Raw genomic sequence first — 23,226 nt, forward strand, 5'->3', positions numbered from 1 at the left:
ACCCACAGGCACACACACACATACACCCAATTTCCTATCACAGAAAATGATGCTTCTAGAAGACTGAAGAGCAAGGATTCCATTTCCTACTTAGGGAAACCACATCCTCCTAAGAAGAGGGTGTTCTTGCCTCTCCCGAGCAAACAATTTACATCAGAACATATTGTTTCAAACTAGTACATCTGGGGTTACAGCTCTGCTAAAATATTTGAGTTGTGTAATCAGACCACTTGGTAACCCACGACTGTATTCTTGCCTGGGAAATCCCATGGACAGAGGAGCCTGGCAGGCTATAGTCCACGGGGTTGTGAAAGAGTCAGACATGACTGAAATGACTGAATTACCACCACCCCCACCAATCAAACCACTTAATAAAGTTTAAATTTCTTCATTTGGGCACTTCTGTAGGATTACACTTTGTCTTTCCCTTGCTTATATTTCATTGATTAAAAATCCCATGTTTGTCCCAGAGTTCAAGTCTCTCAGGCTCTATATATTGCTTATAACTTTAATTGATCAAATTAATTAGTTTAATTTTTAAAGCTAAATGTACCATCTCAGGGAATCCATTTAGAAAGGACAAACAGGTTTGTTCCCACCCACATGTGTGCAAACACATGCAAAAAAGTAGAATTATGCAGAGAAAATTGAGAATTTGATGAGATCCTTTCCCTGTGTTATACAGTGACTTCCTGCTAGCTAGCTATTTTACATGTGGTAGTGTATACACGTCATTGCTATTCTCTCAATTTGTCCCACCCTCTCCTTGCCAACAAAGGTCCATCTAGTCAAGGCTATGGTTTTTCCAGTGGTCATGTATGGATGTGAGAGTTAGACTGTGAAGAAAGCTGAGCGCTGAAGAATTGATGCTTTTGAACTGTAGTGTTGGAGAAGACTCTTGAGAGTCCCTTGGACTGCAAGGAGATCCAACCAGTCCATTCTAAAGGAGATCAGTCCTGGGGGTTCATCGGAAGGACTGATGCTGAAGCTGAAACTCCAATACTTTGGCCACCTCATGCGAAAAGTTGACTCATTGGAAAAGACCCAGATGCTGGGAGGGATTGGGGGCAGGAGGAGAAGGGGACGACAGAGGATGAGATGGCTGGATGGCATCACCGACTTGATGGACATGAGTTTGAGTGAACTCCATGAGTTGGTGATGGACAGGGAGGTCTGGCATGCTGCAATTCATGGGGTCGCAAAGAGTTGGACACGACTGAGTGCCTGAACGGAACTGAACTCCTCCCTTCTCTCCCCTGTGTCCACATGTCCATATTCTCTATGCCTGCCCTGCAAATATGCTATTCTTGCCCTGCAAATATGTTCATCAGTGGGATACAGTTTTAAGGTAGAGTTAAAAGAATTTACTCTGTAAATTGGATATTGGATGTTAGGAGGGGAGAAGTAGTTTTGTGCAAAATATTATTCAGCCATAAAAAGGAAGGAAATTCCGCCACAGTAAGAGTATTGTGAGAAAACGCTCACATGTGCCTTGTAGAATCCTCTCATAAGATGAGATGTCTGTCTGAAACTGTTGTGAGTTGTACTGTGTACACAAAGAGGATCTGCTGTAGTCCTGACCCCACCTATATCTGTGAATGTGACCCTCTTTAGAAATGGGTTTGTGAATGTCGCCAAGTTAAGATGTGGTCATACCAAAGTGCACGGTGTGACTGGTGTCCTTAAAAGGAAAAGAAAAATGTTAAACCTTCCTCTTTGGGCAACTTCCCTGGTGGTCGAGAAACTGAGACTCCATGCTTCCAATGCAGGGGACTCAGGTTCAATCCCTGGTTGGGGAACTAAGGTCCCACATGTCATAGGACATGCCCAAATATAAAAGTGCGTGTGTGTAAATTTTGGACACAGACAAACAGAGGGGAAGACCACCAACTGCAGGTGGGTTATGTGCCACAAGCCAAGACCAGCTTGGTGCCACCAGAAACTGGAAGAGAGGACAGAATCTTCCTCAGGAGCTCTGGTGGGAGCAAGGGCCTGCTGACGACCTGACATCAGACTTCTAGCCTCCAGAAGTGTGAAAATACACATCTATTCTAAGACATTCCGTTCACTGTAATTTGTTACAGCACCCCTAAGAAACTAATACAGAAGCTATAGATATTTTTACATATTACACATCTGTATGTAAATCTGTGTAATAAAAGTATTCTACTGCTTTTACAAATGTCTCAAAGGATGACATTTAAAAAAAAATCTCAACTCAGAAAAAAAAGCACGAAATCCAAATCAATGCCCATATTTATTTTTTCCTCAAGTAATTAAACAAATTTAAGGTGGTGGCGGAGGCTAGCTTCCGTTGATTTCCAGTGAATAGTGTTGATGAGTCAGGACCATTATATCTCTCAGAAAATGCCCTGGAAAGCAAAATCCAAGTGTTGTGTTTACTAAAGTGATACCATATGTCGGTTGATTAACAAGTTGTCAGAATATTAGAAGTTCTTGGCTGATTGCAAAAAGGAGCATCTGTTTGCTGAATCTTTTATCTAGAGTGTGTACAGATATCACCAGGTTTGGCACTTTTCCTGAATATCAGATAGACATTTATGCAGTATTTAGCCTTCAGAGAGTGATACTGATGTACTGCTGGGGATTAAGATATTTATTCTTAGGAAAGAAAATGAAGTGAGGCCAAAGAGATGAAGTATACATGTTAAGACTATTATGCATCATTCATAATTGTTTTACCATTTTATCTCACATCATCTATAACTAATGTTTCCTTGAATGTCACTTGCATAGTAATTTAAGGACAAAATACTAAATCACTTTTAGGACTATTTATTGGTTTATGTATTGATAGAATTGAATAATATGTTTTATTTATAAAGTGACTTACTGTTTAAATGCTTCAGTAAGATTGCTCACAACCTTGTAAGGATGACCTGCAATCGTATCCCCATTTCACAGATAAAGAATTTGCAGCTGAAATAAGGTGAATCAATCCATCTGGCTTGGAAGTGATAGAACCAGGAAGTCTGATCTTTTGAACTCTACCCCTGCACCCCCTGCAAATTCCATATGTAGAAGCACAGAAGCTGGTTGTGTGTACAGTGACGGGATCTAGTTAGGGTGAAATTCTGAAGTTTTCCTTTGCACCTTTTTACACCCCCCAACCTTGATTCAGTCAGCCACCATGTAATGGATGTTGTTCCATTATAATTCCAGCAAATGGGTTCTGTTGAAGGAGAAGAAAAAAAAAAAAAAATTTCCTCTACCCTCTTAAGTTCAATGTATGGGGTCCTGCAAATTTAACAGACAAAAAAACAAATTAAAAGGAAAAAATAAATATAAATTTTATTCATGTTTTACATGCTTGAGAGTTCTCTGAAAAGAAAAACTCAAAGAAGTGGTGAGACTCAGGGACTTACATACCACTTTAACAAAGGCTTTCCTTGTATGGGCTTTGCGAGATGATAAATTATAGGAAGGTGACTAGAAAATATACGAGTGAAACTAATGGAAGATAAGGGTTCTTTTGGTAGGCTTGTTTATGCAAACTCACCTCAGTGCTGTCTCCAGCAGTGAGTTGCTCTCCTCTTCCTAGTATAGGAATGAGGGACCTCCTTCACAAAGGGACATTTATGCCCTGATTTTAGGTAAAAAAGTGGGAGGCCAGACAGTTTCTCCTGTGTCTACTGTTTCTTAATTGCTTTCAGTCCCAAATGCCAAAGTGACATATTTTAGAGAAGCGTGTCCTGATCCCCTTCAATTCCTGTCCACAGCTTATCAAAGCAGACATGAAATAAGTAAGACAGGAAAAAGGGACTCTTCTCATGTTAACTTTCAAAGTCAAACTTATATTTCAGTTGTTTCATTTCCTTTGAAATTTCTCAGCACTCACATTCTTAGAACTAAGTGCTTCCACTTTCCTTTAGACTTGATATTTTTGTTCTATGTTTTTATAACATACATAAAGGCTACCTTATGAAGAAGTCTTTTGGTGTTTTGGGATAAATGTGGCATTTTTTTTTTAAAAGAGTATTTCCTTTTAACTATCCTAAATTTACCCCTTTATTTAAATTACAAGTCAGGTGTTACTTTGGAGGAGTTTCTTCCTGTCATTTTTATTTATTTATTTATTAGATAATTTGTCCAATTCACATAGGTGGCATTGGAGTCTTTTTCTTTCTGTGCTAAGTCTTAGTTGCGGCATTCAGACTCTTAGTTGTGGCATGTAGGATCTAGTGCCCTGACCAGGGATTGAACCCAGGTCCCCTGCACAAGGAGTGCGGATTCTTAGCCACTGAAATACCAGGGAAGTCCTCTACTAGCGTTGTCTAGCTATTTGGGGCTCCGTTATCTGAGGAATTCATCTGACAGTCTGTCATCTAGTCCTTCAGATTTTCAGTGGTTGTTTGAACAGTTACATAAATTGTCTCTTGTTATTAGACTGCTCACATTTTGCTCCCTTGTATCTCTTTAATCTCAACTCTGCTTTTTTCCCCTTGCTCTCTGTATCTTGGAGTATTGCTTTCCAAAGCTGTGAGCCAAGGACAGCCTGCATCAAAGTCCCCTGAGTCACTGTTGAAAAGGTAGATTTGGGGACTGATCATGGATCAGCCAATTCACTTCCTGGCAATTTTTCTGCACAGGGAAGGTTATGAATCACTAACCTAGACAGCACATCACTTATTCATATATGCATTCAACCACTATTTAAGCAGAAATTAGATGCTAGGTACCTGGGATACGGGTTTCTTAGGAGATAACAGTGGTAAAGAACCCACCTGCCAGTGCAGAAGACGTGGGGTCAGTCCTGTGTCGGAAAGATCCCCGGGAGGAGGAAATGGAAACCCACTCCATGGAAAGCCTATGGACAGAGGAGCTGGTGGGCTACAGACCGTGGAGTCACAAAGAGTCGGACATGACTGAGCAACTGAGCAAGTTGGAATTTCTAACCTAGTTTGAGAAACAGACAGTGAACAGAGACTTAACCATATGATGTGAGTTATAAAGGGGAGATGTAAAGAGTTGTGGGAATACCTAAGAGGGGACCTGATCTGGCAGGGGCAGGGGGCAAGGACTACTTACTGAGGATGTAGAGTGAGATCTGAAGGAGGAGCAGGATCTGGCTTGCAGAGGGTGGAAGCAGGAGAGGGGCAGGAGGAAAGCACAGCGAAAGCTCTGAGATTAGTTCCTCTTTGGAGGGGCAGGGAGCATCATGACTTGTGTCCTCAGGCAGGAAAGCGAGAGTGACAGGAGGAACAGCTGGAGACAGACCAAGTGGCCAGATCGTGCGAGACCTTGAGGCTGAGCACTTTGGAACTTATCCCAAGGGCGGCTGGAAGCAGTCAGGGATCAGTTTTGTCTTTCAGATCATTTGGATTCTGGATGGAGCAAGAGCGTATCTGCAGGGGCTCAGTGGGAAAGTTTTGCAAATGTCTAAGACAGGGAAGATGATGGGTTTGTCCAGGGTGGTGCCTGGAAAATCCCATGGACCGAGGAGCCTGGTGGGCTACAGTATAGGGTCGCTAAGAGTCAGACATGACTGAGCGACTTCACTTTCACTTTTCACTTTCATGCACTGGAGAAGGAAATGGCAACCCACTCCAGTGTTCTTGCCTGGAGAATCCCAGGGACGGGGGGAGCCTGGTGGGCTGCCGTCTCTGGGGTCGCACAGAGTCGGACACGACTGAGGTGACTTAGCAGCAGCAGCAGCAAGACAGAAAAGATGATGGGTTTGTCCAGGGTGGTAGTGGTAGGGTGTATTCAAATGCTACTTAGGAGATGGATAAGGTGGGATTTGCTTATTCATAGTATTTTGGGGTTAATGGGGTGAAAGAAAGGGAACTATAAGGGATGTCTTTCATTTTTGTTTTGGTAACAGTAGTTGAAGTCATGTAACACTGAGAGACGGAAGGGCATGAGGGTACAATTACCAAGTTCAGTTGCAGGTATACAGATTTTGAAATACCTCTGAAATAATCAGGTGACCCCCATCATGTACTTTTTCATAGTTCTTATGGAAGAAGTGGAATTTAAATGGGCTTTGAGAGAATGGTGGAAATAATTAGCACCAACGGGGATCCGGTTAGAAGACCATAAGTATGTTTTTGCATCAAAGGGGTTTCTTTGTGTCTTTTTTCTTACTTGGTATTTGGTGTTCAGCTGAGTTCTATATTTTTTCAATTCGTCTTCAAAAGTGACTCATTTCTCTAAGGAGATTATGATGGCTTTGTTCATTTTAATTTTGTTTCATTTAAGAAGTGGTTTGGAGTCAGTAGGACTCTTTGGCTATATTTGTTTGTTCCTTTGATGGAGGACACACTTAATAAAGGTGGGCGTGTTCTTTCAAGTTAACCTGTAAATAAAACCTATATTTTTCTTAACTTGACATATTAACCAGTTACAGATGAGTTCAAATATACTGGAAGATATGATAGAACTTCCATGAAGAGAACAAATAAAAACAAGGACTCTGTCATTTTGTACCAACATCATGGTTCTGCTGGAGAAAATTCAGGTCCAGTGACAGGTGTTAAGAGACTATTTGCAAGAATGAGTTGGTCTTTAATGGCCGTGTCCTTTAGTGTGCAGTACTTTACATTTGATGAGTATTCACATATAGCCTAAGAGAGGACAATGGAAGGCTGTGGATTCTCCTTTTACACTCTGACTTTCCTTCCCTTTTTCTGTTCATCATCTGTTCTCATTTATCTTCACAAAGAGAATATGGAATAAAGAAGCAATGGGGCTAAATTACTCTCTGTGTCTTAAAAATAATTACCCTCAGATCATTATTCTCTCAGTTTCAAAAATTACACGAAAAGCTTTAAACTATGCATGTAAAAATAGGTCATTTGGTTGGTTCTGCATTCCTGGATGAGAAATGTCCCCACACAATTCCTGTGCCATTCTCATCTCGCCTCTATTTGGTTATTCTTAGCGACAGGGAGCTCCCCCTCTATTTTAGGAATCAACCAACTTTGTTACTAAATCCAATTAGACAGAATATCTTTCCTGTAATGATTCAAAATGAACTCACTTGCTGACAGTGGTTCTGCACCTCGCAGCAACACAGAAGAAATCTATTCTATATTCCCCGTGACAACCTTTCAAATGTGTTAAGACAACTACGGTGTCTCCACCAGCCTTCTCTGCAAACAAAATAGCTCCAATTCCCTCAAATGCATTTCTTACAAGGCTCAGTTTCTACATCCTTCACCATCTTTATAACAACATGTCTCCTCTGGGCCCTCTCCACGGACAATCACTCCCTTCTAAATGACAGCCACCCTGACCAGGGTGGTGTCTGCTGGGACAGCTGCCCCTTACTTGTTCTAGTGTTTATGTTTAACGACAAACTCTTTCGTTTGAAACAGAGGACAGTGAGTGGAGACCCAGGGCTGCACGGGGTGTCTGTTGATTTTAGAACTCGGAGGCATTCGACGGTAGGTGGAACATTTATGTTTGGTTTATAACAGAGTGGTTTTTCATTTGTGGGACTTGAAATGTGCTGATGAATTCCGGTGGAATGACTCGGTAATAAATGGGAGGAGTTTTAAATTCCATCAGAGTAAAATGGGAAGATATTTCCCTTTTTCACTTTTTATGTGGCAGTTGTACCTTAATCTGCTTTTAGGCACAGCTGTTATAACAGATGTGGTTTTAGATGCTATCTTCCTTTTTTTTTTTTTTTTTTAGTATACCTAGCAAAATCCTTTTCATGAAGAGCTGTTTATGAAAGCCCAGATCTTTTTTCTAATGCAAATAAGCTCCCATTTGTATAGTATATTCAGACTGTCACCCACACTGACTAAGCACCTTCCAAGGACACAGTCTGCTAGTTCTCTGTCATGGAGGCCTCGTATGGAACCAGTGCTCCTTCCTGGCTTCCAGAAACATTCAATATCCTGACTGCCATCAGGGAAAGGTTTCCAGCTAATTGGGAGGTCACTGGCCAGAAGAGTAGGTTTGATGGAAACAGAAAAATTGGCCACATAGCTGGGAGTATTAGACTCAGAGCCAGGAGCAATGTAACATTGTACTTTTTCCTAATTAGCCTCATTTCTATTTGGGACCCCCAACCCCACAGACAGTTATTTAAATAAGAAGGAAATCCCAGATGTGCTGGTGCAGCCTGCTCTTGGCTCATAGAGGGGTAAAAAGTATATTAACTCAGAGAAAAAAGTATTTCTCTCATTCAGTTCAGTTCAGTCGCTCAGTCATGTCTGACTCTCTGCAACCCCATGAACCGCAGCACGCCAGGCCTCCCTGTCCATCACCAAATCCCGGAGTCCACCCAAGCCCATGTCCATTGAGTCTGTGATGCCATCCATGTGTACCATTTATAAAATAGGCATTTCTGTGTGCATATTTGAAACTGACCTAAAATGAAACAAGAGAGCTTCAAGAAGAGGTTCCCCTTCCAGCCTCTGGTCTCCATTTATCTATGATCTAAAAGGGGACATGGGACATCCCTGGTGGTCCATTGGTTAAGACTTCTTCCAGTGCAAGGGTTACGGGTTCAATTCGTGGTTGGGAAGCTAAGATTCCCACATGCCAAAAAGCCAAAATATAAACAGAAGTGATAATGTAACAAATTTGATCAAGACTTTCAAAATGGTCCACATCAAAAAAAATCTTTAAAAAAATAAATAAGTAGAAGGGACTCCTGGGCATCACCATTTCCATGATTGTCACTGATGTAAAAGTCTTTACCCTTGTTCTCTGAGCCCATAAAACTTCAGGTAAGACCACAATTTTGAATAATGTTGATGCCCCCCAAAAGATACGCCGTATGTTAACCCTACAGTATAAGGAATTCCATTGAAGTAAAAAGTTACTTCAAGTGCATGTACCATGACACTACTCAGTTCTCTTTAGTTGGTAAATTTTCATTAGATTCTCCTCCAAGACATTCTTTTTAACATTCACCTTGGAAGTCCTAAAGCTCTTCCTTGTGATGGTTATTTTATTATTTTTAATTTATCTTAGAAAATAACCTGTAGCAATATTATTCAGCCATGACAAGGAAAGGAATCCTGCCATCTGCAATTACATGGTTGGGTCTGGAGGGCATTATGCTAAGGGGAATGAACTAGACAGAGAAAGGCAAATCCTGTATGATCTCACTGGTATGTGGAACCTAGAAAAGCCAAACTCATAGAAACAGAGTGGAATGGTGGGTGCCAGAGTCTGGGATGGAGGAAATGGGAGATGTTGTTAAAGGTAAAGACTTACAACTGGAAGAATAAGTCTTGGAGATCTAATGCACAGATAGTAATTACAGTCCACAATATCATATTATAAACTGCCAAACTGCTAAGAGACTGGATCCTTAAGTACTCTAACCATCAGAAAGTAGTGATAATTATGTGATGCACATGATTATTTAGAAAAATAATAATGCTAATCCATACATCTATTACCTGACTTGCAATGGCACCCCACTCCAGTCCTCTTACCTGGAAAATCCCATGGACGGAGGAGCCTGGTAGGCTGCAGTCCATGGGGTCGCTAGGAGTCAGACACGACTGAGCGACTTCACTTTCACTTTCCACTTTCATGCATTGGAGAAGGAAATGGCAACCCACTCCAGTGTTCTTGCCTGGAGAATCCCAGGGACGGGGGAGCCTGGTGGGCTGCCGTCTATGGGGTTGCACAGAGTCGGACATGACTGGCGTGACTTAGCAGTTAGCAGTACCATCTTTAAGAAATGTCTTTTGATCTTTAATGTAAAAAACAAAAAAATCAACTTAACAAGACAAAAACAAAAAAAATCAACTTCTCTTAATATGTACTCTTAAGTTCTAGTCTCTCTCCCCTCCACTTCCCAGGACATGTTAGCAATATTGTTATTTTCAATGGCCATTGTTCACAAAATTCGCATTCCAAAATTATGCTTTTTAGTACCAGATGGACTCTGTCCTCAAGGCAGCTCTTTGACTCCAGTTTTTTCAATCCTCTCTTGGTCTGGTGTTCCAGTATTTCTTCAAAAAGGCTTACAGAAGTTATTTTCCTGACTTCTTGAAATTGAAAATCCTTTGCCTTTGTACTTGAATGACAACACTGAGTGGAAAATTCTCAAGTTGCACTTGACACCTCTGAAGCCTTTGTGCTGTCACCATCTGCCTTCCAGAGTTGACTTTTCCTTCAGGATCTATTTGATCTGCATCCATTTTTTTCTTAGCCTGCATTTCAATCTGCACATTCACGACTTATTTCAGAAAAGCTTTTTGAATGATCTCTGGACATAATTACACCTTTTTCTTGTCCTCGGTCTTCTCCAGAGACACCTATTATACACAAGTTGGATCTCTTTGGGTTTCCTCAGCTATCATTTTTTTATCTAACCACTTTTCATTCTTGTTTCCCCAGCTCATTTTACTCCATTTTCTCAACTCCACACTGCACTCAGATGATGTTTCTAGCGCCGTAACCTCCTCCGGTTTCTTTCCTCCAGCACTGTCTCAGTTCTGCTGTTGTTCAGTCACTAGGTCGTGTCCAGCTCCTTTGTGACCCCGTGGACTGCAGGAAGCCCGTGTCTCAGTTCTAGGACAGCTTTATTTATGTGCCTTGGAAATTTTTCTCACAACCCTGATCTGTCAGCCTGCTGTCTTTAGGAACTGTTCATAAACAGTTTCTGAAAACTTGATTATGGATCCAAGTTTTCACTTAGTTTTTCCTATCCTGAACTTCCTCCCTGGCCACACAGTGTGGGCTCACTAAGCCTCTTTCTCACGTTCTTTTCTCTTTTATATTTGCTCACATAACTTTTTGTAGCTGACTGAACTCATCATAATTAATCCCCTCATAGTTCCCTCCCGCCAGGTCATCTATTTCCTTTCTCATTCTGGAAGGTCCTCAGCTTCTAGAATATATCATTGTTTCTGTGTGTCTGTCTCCCTTCACTATTTAATAAGTTCTTTGCCTTTTAGCTGTCCCTTCTCTAATTAATACATTCTTACTTTTTAACTGTTTCTACCCAATTATGAAGGAACCCCTATCAGCAGAGAAACCAGAAAAAGTGCCCTTGGGAATTCAAGGGTGTAACCCTGATGGGGGCGCTGGGGAAGGGGTGACCTCGTGCATGCAATTTCGTCGAAGTCCATTGTTTTGTCTTAAAAATAAAGCAATATTTTTATTCAACTCCATGATATCTGCGTTTGTTTTTGAAGTTTGTTTGAAGTGTTTTAAATTACTTTGCTATTCCCCCACCCACCTCTAATCTTGGAGTAAAATTGAAGCCTCCAAGAGATACGCCATAATAATAATAATGAGGCTTCAGAAACTTTCTAAGATGCCATGGGGGGGATCCTCATGGGTGTGAGGATCGTAGTCATGAATAAATAACATGTTTTAAAGGGTCCTTCATTTGCATCTTTGAGTCTCTGGCCTCTGACACAGGACCAGGTGCAGATTTAGCAGTCAGTAATTGTTTCTGGAATTGATCAGCATTGAAGTTGCAAGATTTCTTCACTCAGTTCGGCAGCTGCTGGTGTATGTTCTGGATGTTTCATGGTACTTTTCTAACTAAAATGCAATTGTCCTTTGTCTTGAAGAAAAGACAGAGATGAGGCTTTAAAGAACCAATTCTTTTATAACATGTGTTTATACTTTGATCATCAGGAGTCAGCTATTTAAGTAGGTGTTTTCTGGTGGTTCCTTCCAGCTTCCAGGAGATGAGACACTGTCTTGAGCCTCAGCAAAGAAGTACCATGGACTGTTTGAGAACCTGGGCTCTGCAGTCAGAATGCCTGATTGCAAACCCCGACATCACCCCTGGTGGCTGTGTGTCTGTGGGCTTCTTACTTGACCTGTTCAAGGCTTCATTTTCCTCATCTGTAATATGGGGATGGTACCTACCGCATCACGTTGTTGAAAGGGATAAATAATGCCACCTATGAACGTGAGTTGGTGATGGACAGGGAGGCCTGGCGTGCTGCAATTCATGGGGTCGCAAAAAGTTGGACACGACTGAGCGACTGAACTGACTGGCTGACTGACTGATGAAAACATTAACATAAATCATGAGACAAAATACTCTATCTTTAAAATGCAAAATTTTTTTATTACTAAGTAGTTGGCTGAAGGGGTAGAGAGATCATAGGATGAGCTCAAAATATTTTGTCTAGAAATATTTTTATAATGTGACCCAGAGACTAGGAAGCAGCTCTGGACAATAATTAATTGTCTTGGTGTAAAACTTCAACATTCCCACTATGGATATAATAATTTAAAGTAATCTTGCACCCCCACCCTTCCCCCATACACACATGCATATACACTCTTACCCAGCAACAGTAAAATAGCAGAGGAAGGTTTTGCTTGGTAGAGGAAGGTCACATGCTGCAGCCATTTCTCATCTTTTTCTTCTTCTTCTCTTTTTTAATCTTTATTCACTTGGCTGTGTCGGAGAAGGCAATGGCACCCCACTCCAGTACTCTTGCCTGGAACATCCCATGGACGGAGGAGCCTGGTGGGCTGCAGTCCATGGGGTCGCTAAGAATCGGACATGACTGAGGGACTTCACTTTCCTTTTCACTTTCATGCATTGGAGCAGGAAATGGCAACCCAGTCCAGTGTTCTTGCCTGGAGAATCCCAGGGACGGGGGAGCCTGGTGGGCTGCCGTCTATGGGGTCGCACAGAGTCAGACACGACTGAAGCGCCTTAGCAGCAGCAGCATTCGGCTGCATCGAGTCTTTAGTTGTGGCATGCAGGATCTTCGTTGCCCCATTTGGGATCTTTCATTGTTGTGCTCAGGCTTCTCTCTAGTTGGGGCACTTGGCATGCGGGATCTCAGTTCCCTGACCAGGAACCTGTCCCCTGCTTTGGAAGGCAGATTCTTAACTACTGGATCACCAGGGAAGTCCCTCATCTTTTTCTTCCAAAGCCAGAATTTTCCAGAACAGGTGGGCGTGCACAGGATTCTGAGCCACCTAATCACTGTAGAGTGGTGAGCAGCTCTGGACTCAAGGCTTTAGAAGTTACCTTCAGAGCCTTCCCATGGCAGGACTGCCCTGGCTGACAGCCATAAGAAGCCCCAAAGTTTCTCCTACCCACAGATTTCCCTATTCCCCCATATGTCCTGGGAAAGCCCAGAGATATCTAGGAATTCCAAAGTTAGAAGAGCCACTGAAAGTATCATATTTAAGGCTAGGCAGGCTGCCGATTAGTTATGTTTTTTAACATCTTCCCATCTTTTGGCATCTACTCCAGGAAACACCAGCCAGGTCTCTCTAGTTAGCTACCATATGGATAGAATCTCTAAGAAAACACTATATAATCTGTATCACTTAAGTGAATAGGTGATTTCATGCTAAGGAAAGGACCATAAGCATGTGTTTGTCATGCAGTCTTCTTAAAAAGTTATCCAACAACCTTGCCCTACTGTTTTTTTCCTAGCACAGTTTTACTCTGTTTAATATGATTTCAAGACCTGCATTTTCCCCCAAACTTTAAACTTTTTATTTTGTATTGGGGTATAACTGATTAACAGTGTTTCAGGTGAACAGTAAAGGGACTCAGCCATATGTATATCTGTATTCATTCTCCCCTAAATACTCCTCCAATCCAGGCTGGTACATAACATTGAGCAGAGTTCCATGTGTGATACAATATGTCCTTGTTGGTTATCCATTTAAAATATAGCAATGTGTACATGATCTTCCAAAAGTCCGTAATTATCCCTTCCCTCTGGCAACCATGATTTTGTGTTCTAAGTCTTTGAATCTCTTTCTGTTTTGTAGGTAAGTTCATTTGTATCATCAGGGCTTCCCTGGTGGCTCAGACAGTAAAGCATCTGCCTGCAGTGCTGGAGACCCAGGTTTGATCCCTCGGTCGGGAAGATCTCCTGGAGAAGGAAATGGCAACCCACTCCAGTATCCTTGCTTGGAAAATTCCATGGATGGAGGAGCCCGACAGGCTACAGTCCATGAGGTCCCAGAGAGCGGGGACACGACTGAGCAACTTCACTTTCATTTCTGTCCTTCTTTTAAGATTCCATATATAAAGGATGTCATACGGTATTTCTTTTTCTCTGACTTACTTCACTCAGTATGACACTCTCTAGGTCCAACCATGTCACTGCAAATGTCACTACTTCATCCTTTTTAATGACTGAGTAATATTCCTTTCTGTATATGTACTGCATCTTTTTCATCCATTCCTCTGTCTGTGGTCATTTAGGTTGCTCCCATGTCTTAGCTGTTGTTAAATAGTGCTACAGTGTATTGGGGTTCATGGATCCTTTTGGATCATGTTTTTAATCCAGATACATGTCCAGGAATAGGATTGCAGGGTCATACGGTAGCTCCATTTTTAGTTTTTTAAGGAGCCTCCATATTGTTCTCCATAGTGGCACGGAGTGAATTTTCAGGAATCTTAATTATAAGCCTTCTGTGTTAACTAGTCTTGAGTACAAGTGTTTGTGCTCAGCTGTAGTCACCATCCTAAACCTTGAGGGGTGGGTGGGGAGTCTCTAGTTCCTACAGAACGACTCAAAGACATCATTTAGATTGTTATGTTTATCCCTCGAGGAGGAACTTGTTGTTGTTCAGTCACTAAGTTGTGTCTGACTCTTTGTGACCCCATGGACTGCAGCATGCCAGGCTTTCCTGCCCTTCACTATCTCCTTGAGTTTGCTCAAATTCACCTCCATTAAGTTGGTGATGTTATCTAACCATCTCATCCTCTGTTGCCCTCTTCTCCTTTTGCCTTCGATCTTTCCCAGCATCAGGGTCTTTTCCAATGAGTCAGCTCTTCGCATCAAGTGGCCAAAGTATTGGAGCTTCAGCTTCAGCATCAGTCATTCCAATGAATATTCAGGGTTTATTTCCTTTAGGATTGACTGGTTTGATTTCCTTTCTGTCCAAGAGGCTCTCAAGAGTCTTCTCTAGCATCACAATTCGAAAGGATCAATTCTTCAGCATTCAGCCTTTATGGTCCAATTCTCACATCTGTACATGACTACTGGAAAAACCATAGCATTGGCCATATGGACCTTTGGTGGCAAAGTGATGTTTTTGCTTTTTAATACATTGTCTAGATTTGTGATAGCTTTCCTTCCAAGGAGCAAGCGTCTCCTAACTTCATGGCTGCAGTCACCACCGTCTGCAGTGATTTTGGAGCCCAGGAAAAGAAAATCTGTCACTGCTTCTACTTTTTCCCCTTCTGTTTGCCATGAAGTGATGGGACCAGATGCCATGATCTTAGTTTTTTGAACGTTGAGTTTTAGGCCAGCTTTTTCACTCTCCTCTTTCACCCTCATTGAGACTCTTTAGTTCCTCTTCACTTTCTGCCATTAGAGTGACATCATCTGCGTATCTTAGGTTATTGATATTTCTCCTGTCAATCCTGATTCCAGCTTGTGAGGAATGAGGAGAAACTAGAACTGTGTTTTATCACCGAATTGTTGTCATTACTTTTCTCGTTTAAACTGCTTTTCCTTTGTTTCTGCACTCCCTCACCTCCCTAATTAGTTACTGCCTACAGCTGCTCTTTGGAACTCAGGGAGGGCCTAGGAAACTAAAGCCTTTTTCTACAAACTAGAAATGGGGATACGGATGGACTTTGGTACCTGAAGGGCCCTGCAGGGTCCTGCTCCATTTCAATCTGGAAGGAATATTGGCTGCAAAGCAATATACGTCTGATTCAAGATTTTATGGGACTTCCCTGGCTGGCCAATGGTTAAGACTCCATGCCTCCACTGCAAGAGGCACGGGTTTGATCCCTGGTCAGGGAACTAAGATAACACATGCTGTGCGGCACTGCCAAAAAAAAAGAAAAGAATTTATGCCAGTGACCAGTTTAAATAGCTCCTTGGCAGTGTCCCTCCAGGATTGAAATGCTGAGCCAGGAGGGTCCTGGCTGTCATACAGCTTGCCATCTGTCCTTCTGAGTGATAAATGCAGCGTGAGAACTTCTTCCTCATCTTCTTGGCTGTCAGGTCACGTCATACTTGCCCTCCTTTCGCTACAGGGGAGAATTCACTAAATCTCTGCCATCTCACCTGACCAAGAATGAGGGCTTAAATTGGCTCTCCTTGAGGAAATAAGTGTGCTGCTAATCTAGATAGCTCTGTCTATGTCAACAGTAGATGAGAAAAAAGGTTTGAGCCTTAACATTTGAAGTATGAGAGTAGATCTCAGCTCTCAAAGAAGGGCATTTGTTTTGTCTCCAATTTTTCCCTCTTCTGTGTTTTCGTTGTAGAAAGAACAGTCACGTACATGTACTTTGCTTTGTTGTTTTAAAGAGAATTTTTAAACTTGGTTAGAAAAAAAAAAAAAAGAGAATTCCATGGCAATCCAGTGGTTAGGACTCCACGCTTCGGGGCACAGGTTCCATCCCTGCTCGGGGAACTAAGATCCCACAAGCCTTCTGGCCCCACCAAAAAAAAAAAAGAAGAAGAAGAAGAAGAAAAAGGATTATACCACAAAAGGAATCCTAGCAGAGGCAGCATCGCCTGGAGGGGCTTTCTGTGCTCTACAGCTTATGTGAATTTGAATCCCAGTTCCTCCTCTTCCTAAGGGTGTGAGCTTTGTGGAGCCAGTGAATGTCTTGTTATAATAATAATACCTTCTTCCTAGGACTGTAGTGAGGATTACATTTGAAAACACATTTAAAGAGTTTAGAATAATGACTAACACATACTAAGGGATAGTTTGTCGTTTTTTTTAAAGGCCCCACTCTCCCTACTGATGTATGTATGTATGTGTCGTCACTCAGTCGTGTCTGACTCTTTGTGACCCCATGGACTGTAGCCTTTGAGGCTCCTCCGTCCATGGGATTTTCCAGGCAAGAGTACTGGAGTGGGTTGCCATTTCCTTCTCCAGGGGATCTTCCCGACCCAGGGATTGAACCCAGGTCTCCTGCATTGTAGGCAGATGCTTACTGAAGTTCTGAACAAATTAAGAGGCAAATGAAAGAGTAAGACAAACTGAGACTAAAATATTAGCTTGGTTCATTAACAAAATGGATGCTAAAATACAGCCTAGGGTTAGGGCCACAGTGGGCTGCAGCCCAGAATGAGGCCAGCATTCCCCACAGTTTCAGACACATGTGGACCATCTCAGCCCTTCCAACATGGGGGCCCACTGAGAGACAGTGTTAGACTAGGCAAGCCCCATTCCTCTCTGGGAAAGAGTGAGGAGCTGAGGAGATGGTTGGGGGGAAATCCTGCCTTCTGGAAAGTCAGGGAGTGGGAGACATGCCTCCCTGCCAACATATCCTTGGTCATGAGCAATGACAGTTCAACTGTGGACCCTTCACTTTTAGCCCGTGTCATTATATAGTTGACCTGAACAAATGCTTCTGAAGGCATCAAAGAAGGAGTGCTGTGTCTTTTAATGTTTGTTTTCATTAAAAATCTCCAAGGAGAGGACTTCCCTGGTGGCCCAGTGGTTAAGACTCTGAACTTCCAACGCATGGGGTACGGGTTCCATCCTCAGTCACCCACATGCCATGCAGCCAAAAAAATTTAAATGAAAAATCTCCAAGGAGACTATAAAGAACTTTCCATCCCTTCCAGGAGACATTCCCCACCAGTCCTGGCCTTTGTTTTCACCCTCTGCTCTCTTCCTGATGCAGGGGTCTGTAGCGCTCACTGCGGCCACACTTGTTCTCTCCTCCCTCCTCATCCCTCCACAGTCCTCAGGGCCAGGGCAGTGTGGGCATCGTACCATTTCCCCAGATCTCATGACCTTTCTTACTCCACTGAGAGGCCAGAGGGAGACCGGATGAGTGTCAGGAGACCAGAGCAGAAGCAAGGGCTGATCCTTGGACCTTTCTGGACCACACTGTCTTCACTCTTCACGCTGTTTCTACTCCCAGATTGGTGAATGTGTTATTTCATTCAATTTCAACAATCACTTAATAAAAACCGGAGATCAAGGAGAATGAGGCGGGCCCACCCCTCCCTGCAGGGTCACCCTCTGGGGCCTACGCACCTTGCCAGGTGGCACCCCACCCCCACCCCCGCCTGGAGCACTCTCTCCGGGTTGTTCCCGGTGCTCCCTCCTCTTGCTTTTTTGGGCCCAGAAAAGGTAAGGTCCCAGTGCCGACTGTGGCCTCCCTTGCGGGCCTGTGTTGAGCCCCTCCCACCCCTGTGGAAATACCTCAATGGCTTCATTAAGCCCTCCTCGTCTTACCATTTCAGGGTGCCTTCCCTGCTGTCTCCAGACCCTGCCTGAACGAAATGTTAGGCAGATGGCCCAGGAGCATGTATCCTTGTTTAGACTGAAACCCAAGTCCTTGCATGATGGCTCTGAGCCTGCCAGCTGCCCCTGTCTCTGCACCAGGAGCACCGGGCTCTGTGTGCCTCTCCCCCCGTCCTGAAGGCTCTCTGGGTATCAGCGGTGGGGGTGGAGACAAGAGTTTTTCTCTAGGGCATCCACCAACAGAAAGGTGGCTAAAAACCGAGGAGGAAGGAGAAGCCAGAGGGCAGGAGAATCAGTAAAGGGATGACTGAAAGTGCTCCCAGGGAAGTAGGGATGCTAGAAAATCTGATAGTACCAAGGTGGGTGAGGAAGTGAGGAGGAGAGGCCGCTGAGAAATAAAATGGGCCTGAAAGGGAGCCATGGGAGATTTTTTTCCTTAACAGCAAAGAACTAGGGCTTTGTTGATTATATTATTTTAGGAATATGTAATTATGTTGAGTTTCTTTGACTAGCTGGTCAGTGTTCTAGACCTGGAGAACACAGAGAAGAGCTGCGGACCGGAGGGAGGCCCGGGAGGGAACCTGAGGGGCTGGGAAGCTAGTACAGCAGTTTCTATCCTTGCTCTTCTCCCATATATAGGAACCTACAGAATGACCAAAGTTGTCCCCTCCCTTCCGGCCCCCACTGAGCATCACTGATCCCATGGCACACACAACAACCAACCTGAAGTGCTAGGCAGGCGTGATAAACCACATCACCACTCAGGGATGCGGGGCCCTAAGAGCACTGAAAAGGAAGCAGAAGGTAACATTCAAGCCGGACCTTGAATAAGGAGCGTAATCTGGGTGGTGAAGCGGGCTGAGTAGCCCGGACAGAGGAGGTGGCGTGAGCTAAGGCAGATGAGCGAGGCACCTGGTGAGTGCAGGAAGAATTAGCCCCCTTGCACTCCATACAGGAAGGGTGGCTGGATTCAATAAAAATAATAGGTTGACCCCCACACTGGGGCAGATTTACATTTTAGAGTATTAATTGGGATTTCTCTGGTCCAGTGGTTACGACTCTGCACTCCCACTGCAGAGTGCACAGGGTCAGTCCCTGGTTAGGGAGCTGAGATTCCACAGGCCTCACAATGTGGCCAGTATATAAATATTCATTGCTTATTTGAAACTCAGATTGGACTGAGCACCCTGTATTTTACCTCGCACCCCGACCTGACCTACCTGCCTCTGGGCACACCTCCTAGCTGCTCTCAGGAGTATGCCCAGCCTCAAAGTTTCCAGGCAATTTGCACAGGAAGCTGCCCAAAGGAGCGGCCTTACCAGCCCTGCTTGGTCAACCTTGGAAAATGTTCCTGATTGTGTCCTGGTTTCATTTTTAAATGGTTATTAGCAAAAAAGGAAAGCATTGCCCAAGGTAGATATTGTAAATAGCTCGGGGGTTAAATCATACTAGAATTCCTGCTGTACCAAGTATTGGGGACGATTAGTAAAAAGAAATGCAGAGAATGCTGCTAGGGAAGCGTGGAAGTTTCCACCCTGCCAAGGGCAACACTGATGGGCAGGAGCAGGCTTTTGACTCTCTTGCCCTCTGGTGGCCAAATGCCTGCTAAATTCCTGCTCCTTGCACTCTCTGGTGCCCTTGGACTAAGTGCTCTGTCTCTGTAGTGCGTGACATAATTAAGGAAGATTCGAGAAGATGCAGGTCCAGGCAGATCCTAAACCCCAAAGCCAGCCTGAGACGTGCTTGGATCCAGGGAAGAGGTGTAGACGGCTGTGCTTCTCTGCTGTGTCCTCTTCTGACTTCATGGGCCAGACACTCCCGGGCCAGGTTTCAGGCCCTGAGGATTGAATCTGCCCACGGTTGCCTTTTACTTTCATTCATTCATTTGATAAACATTTCCGGAATGCCTACGATAGGTCAGGCACTGTGCTTGGTACTGGACATAACAGCTGACATACAGTAAGTCCCCTACATATAAAGGACTTCCATTCTGAGAGTGAGTGCATAAGTCCAATTTGTTTGTAAGTCCAACTTAGCCCGGGTACCCAACTAACACATTCGACTATATAGGACTGTGCTTTCATAGGTTTATAATACTTTTCAGACAAATAATACATAAAAAACAAACACACAAAGTAAAGAAAGCATTTTTAATCCCTACAGTATAGTACCTTGAAAAGTACAGTAGTATTATGATACATATAGGGACTGGCATCAAGTGAACAGGCAAGAAGGGTCACTGATAGAAGGGAGAGGAGGCAGGAGAGGGTAGAGCTGAATTATTGCCAGCAATAGGAGACAGAGGGCAAGCTGCAATTTCACTCATGCCTGACGTTGATGGAATGCAAGTTCGCATCTTTGGAAGTGCATAACTTGAAGGTTCGTAGGCAGGGGACTTATTGCATTTTGTTATAGTGTGGGGTTAAACCAAAGAGTTTACACAGAGCTCTAGAAATCACACTCAAGGCAAACTGGACACATCACTAGGCACAGGAATCTTAGAACTGTAAAAGGACCTACATGACTAATACATTTTTAGTTGAACTCCAGTTTTTCTGCCACATCCTTTTTTTTATAACTCATACCTACAGCGTCTTTTTTGATAAATGGTCATGAGACTTCTTGGCAGCTATTCATAATTTGGTACACCGTAATCAATCAGATTGCATGTAATACAAAATTAATGCCATGTGAGGTGCCTAGAGCTAATCCTAACTTTATTAAAAAAAAACGAGTGCCTTGGCAGAGTGTTGAATTTTCCCCCTTTTCCTAGAATGTGTAATGCTGGTTACTGACGCTGAAAGAAAACGTACCAACAGGAAGCTGCTAGAACAGCGGAGTTGTTTTGTAAAGAGCTGGGTCTATCTGTGGTAGTCCTGACCTGACGGCTGCTGAGGCTGCTAAGTCGCTTCAGTCGTGTCCAACTCTGTGCGACCCCATAGATGGCAGCCCACCAGGCTCCGCTGTCCCTGGGATTCTCCAGGCAAGAACACTGGAGTGGGTTGCCATTTCCTTCTCCAATGCATGAAAGTGAAAAGTGAAAGTGAAGTCGCTCAGTAAGTGTCCGACTCTTTGTGACCCCATGGACTGAAGCCCACCAGGCTCCTCCGTCCATGGGATTTTCCAGGCAAGAGTACTGAAGTGGGGTGCCATTGCCTTCTCCACCTGACCTGACTACATCAGTGTAAAAACGTAGGTGAGATGTTGATATGTCACCTAACATTGTTCAGCTCCACGAGGTTATCTTCCCAACTTCTGCCACCTCACGTGCAATTCATCTTTATATCGTGCCAATTCCACTTCCTAAAGTCATTCTGAAATCTACCTGCTCTTGATGCAAGCTAGCATATAGAGGATGGATAACCAACAAGGTCCTACTGTAGAGCACAGGGAACTATATTCAGTATCCTGTGATAAACCATAATGTAAAAGAGTACAAAAAATAATTTATAGACATGTGTATGCATGCATGCTCAGTTGCTTCAGTCGTGTCTGACTGTTTGTGACCCTGTGGACTGTAGCCCACTGGCTCCTCTGTCCATGGGATTTTCCTGGCAGGAATACCAGAGTGGGTTGCCATGCTCTACTCCAGGCAATCTTTCCAACCAAGGGATTAAACTTGTGTCTCCCACGGCTCTTGCATTGCAGGTGGATTCTTACTGCTGAACCACTGGGGAAGCCCATAGACATGTGTGTGTGTGTGTGTGTATATATATAATTGTATCACTTTGCTGTACACCAGAAATTAACACAGTGCTGTAAATCAACTATTCTTCAATTTTAAAAACTGAAAACTTGCCTTCAACTTTCCCTTGAAATTTTAAAAAATTGACTACTTGTGTGTTCATTTTTGGCTGCACTGGGGTCTCCACCACCGCGCGCAGGCTTGCTCCAGTTGCGGTGCTCGGCCTTCTCTTGTTGTGGAACATGGGCTCTAGGGCCCACAGGCTTCAGCAGTTGCAGCTCCTGGGCTCAGTAGTTGTGGACCACGGGCTTAGTTGCCCCGTGGCAAATGAAATCATCCAGGACCAGGGATCGAACTCATTCCCCTGGATTGGCCTGCAGTCTTAACCACTAGACCATCAGGGAAGCCCTCCCTTGAAATTTAAAAGTGCTCATGTTTCAAATCAACAAATACTTTCTTAAATGATCATAAAAAAAAAAAAAAATCTACCTGGTCTTTTAATCCTTACTTCCTCCTAAGTTCAGATTCTCATATCTCTTTTTCCGTACTGTTATAATAAACATTTAGTATAGTTCCTTTTCCTGCTTCTCTGAAATCCACTCTCCACATGGATTGGTCCAAAATACAGATCATGACTCTATACCGCTTGCAGGATAAAGTTCAAGCTCTTCATACAGAACTTGTGGAACCAACCACCACCTGTCCAGTAGCATCCACCATCACTCCCACATCCTGTCCATCACCTCCCTGCCAGGGTCCTATAGGTATTCTGAATTGGTTTGTGGACATTTGAAGCAATATCCAAAAACAAAAATCTACTTCTGTGCTGCATTGCTTATGGATTCTTTCCTTCATAAAACCAGGGAGCCTTGAGGTGACCAAATCCCTTTCTAAACATACTATAAATGCATCCTCAGAGTGTTGTATTGATCAGATTCCAGGCATCCTGCCCCCGTCAGCTGTGTAGGATTCTCTGGCTGATTCTCTTTGGCTGCCCAGGGTTGTATGAATTGGATTGTAGTCTCAATATGAGGTAAAAATGCTTTGGCTATAAAGGTCTATTTTTTTTTTTTTAGAAAGGTTATTGGTGGGGCAAAGGTGGGGACCCCAAGTCTTTCTAACTGGAAGAACAAGCTGTTCCTGGCAGGTGCTTCCTACACTAAATTTCAATGTGTTCTAACTTTCCCAATCAGTCTTACAAATGTGATGTCACTGGGCATGCCTCATCCAAATCTGTTCTTGGTATTTCCATTGTGTTTAGGTTACTAAGGTCGGTGCATTTTTATCTGTGTTGAGAGCCCTATGGGTATTGAAGAAGTGCCAAAATAGATTCCCTGAACTGAGTAGGGAGGGAATGCCTCTGTGTATCACCATGTGGGAATGGCCGGGTGAGCACCAAGGGGTCTTGGGGTCTTCCCAGCAAC

At 43.5% G+C, this 23,226-nt stretch overlaps 1 protein-coding gene and 1 long non-coding RNA gene across 2 annotated transcripts in view; one reads left to right on the forward strand and one right to left on the reverse strand.

Moving 5' to 3' along the window:
- LOC133259053 (uncharacterized) overlaps positions 1-5,225 on the reverse strand; it is a 33,997-nt gene extending 28,772 nt beyond the window's left edge. The window contains exon 1 of the long non-coding RNA XR_009740251.1: positions 5,050-5,225. This is a non-coding gene — a long non-coding RNA (uncharacterized LOC133259053). The remainder of the gene's footprint in view (positions 1-5,049) is intronic.
- KIAA1217 (KIAA1217 ortholog) overlaps positions 1-23,226 on the forward strand; it is a 527,643-nt gene that overhangs the window by 145,550 nt on the left and 358,867 nt on the right. The gene's annotated exons all lie outside the window — the stretch shown is intronic.

Source organism: Bos javanicus, chromosome 13, assembly GCF_032452875.1.
Source record: "Bos javanicus breed banteng chromosome 13, ARS-OSU_banteng_1.0, whole genome shotgun sequence".
In the NCBI taxonomy this organism is placed as follows: Eukaryota; Metazoa; Chordata; class Mammalia; order Artiodactyla; family Bovidae; genus Bos; species Bos javanicus.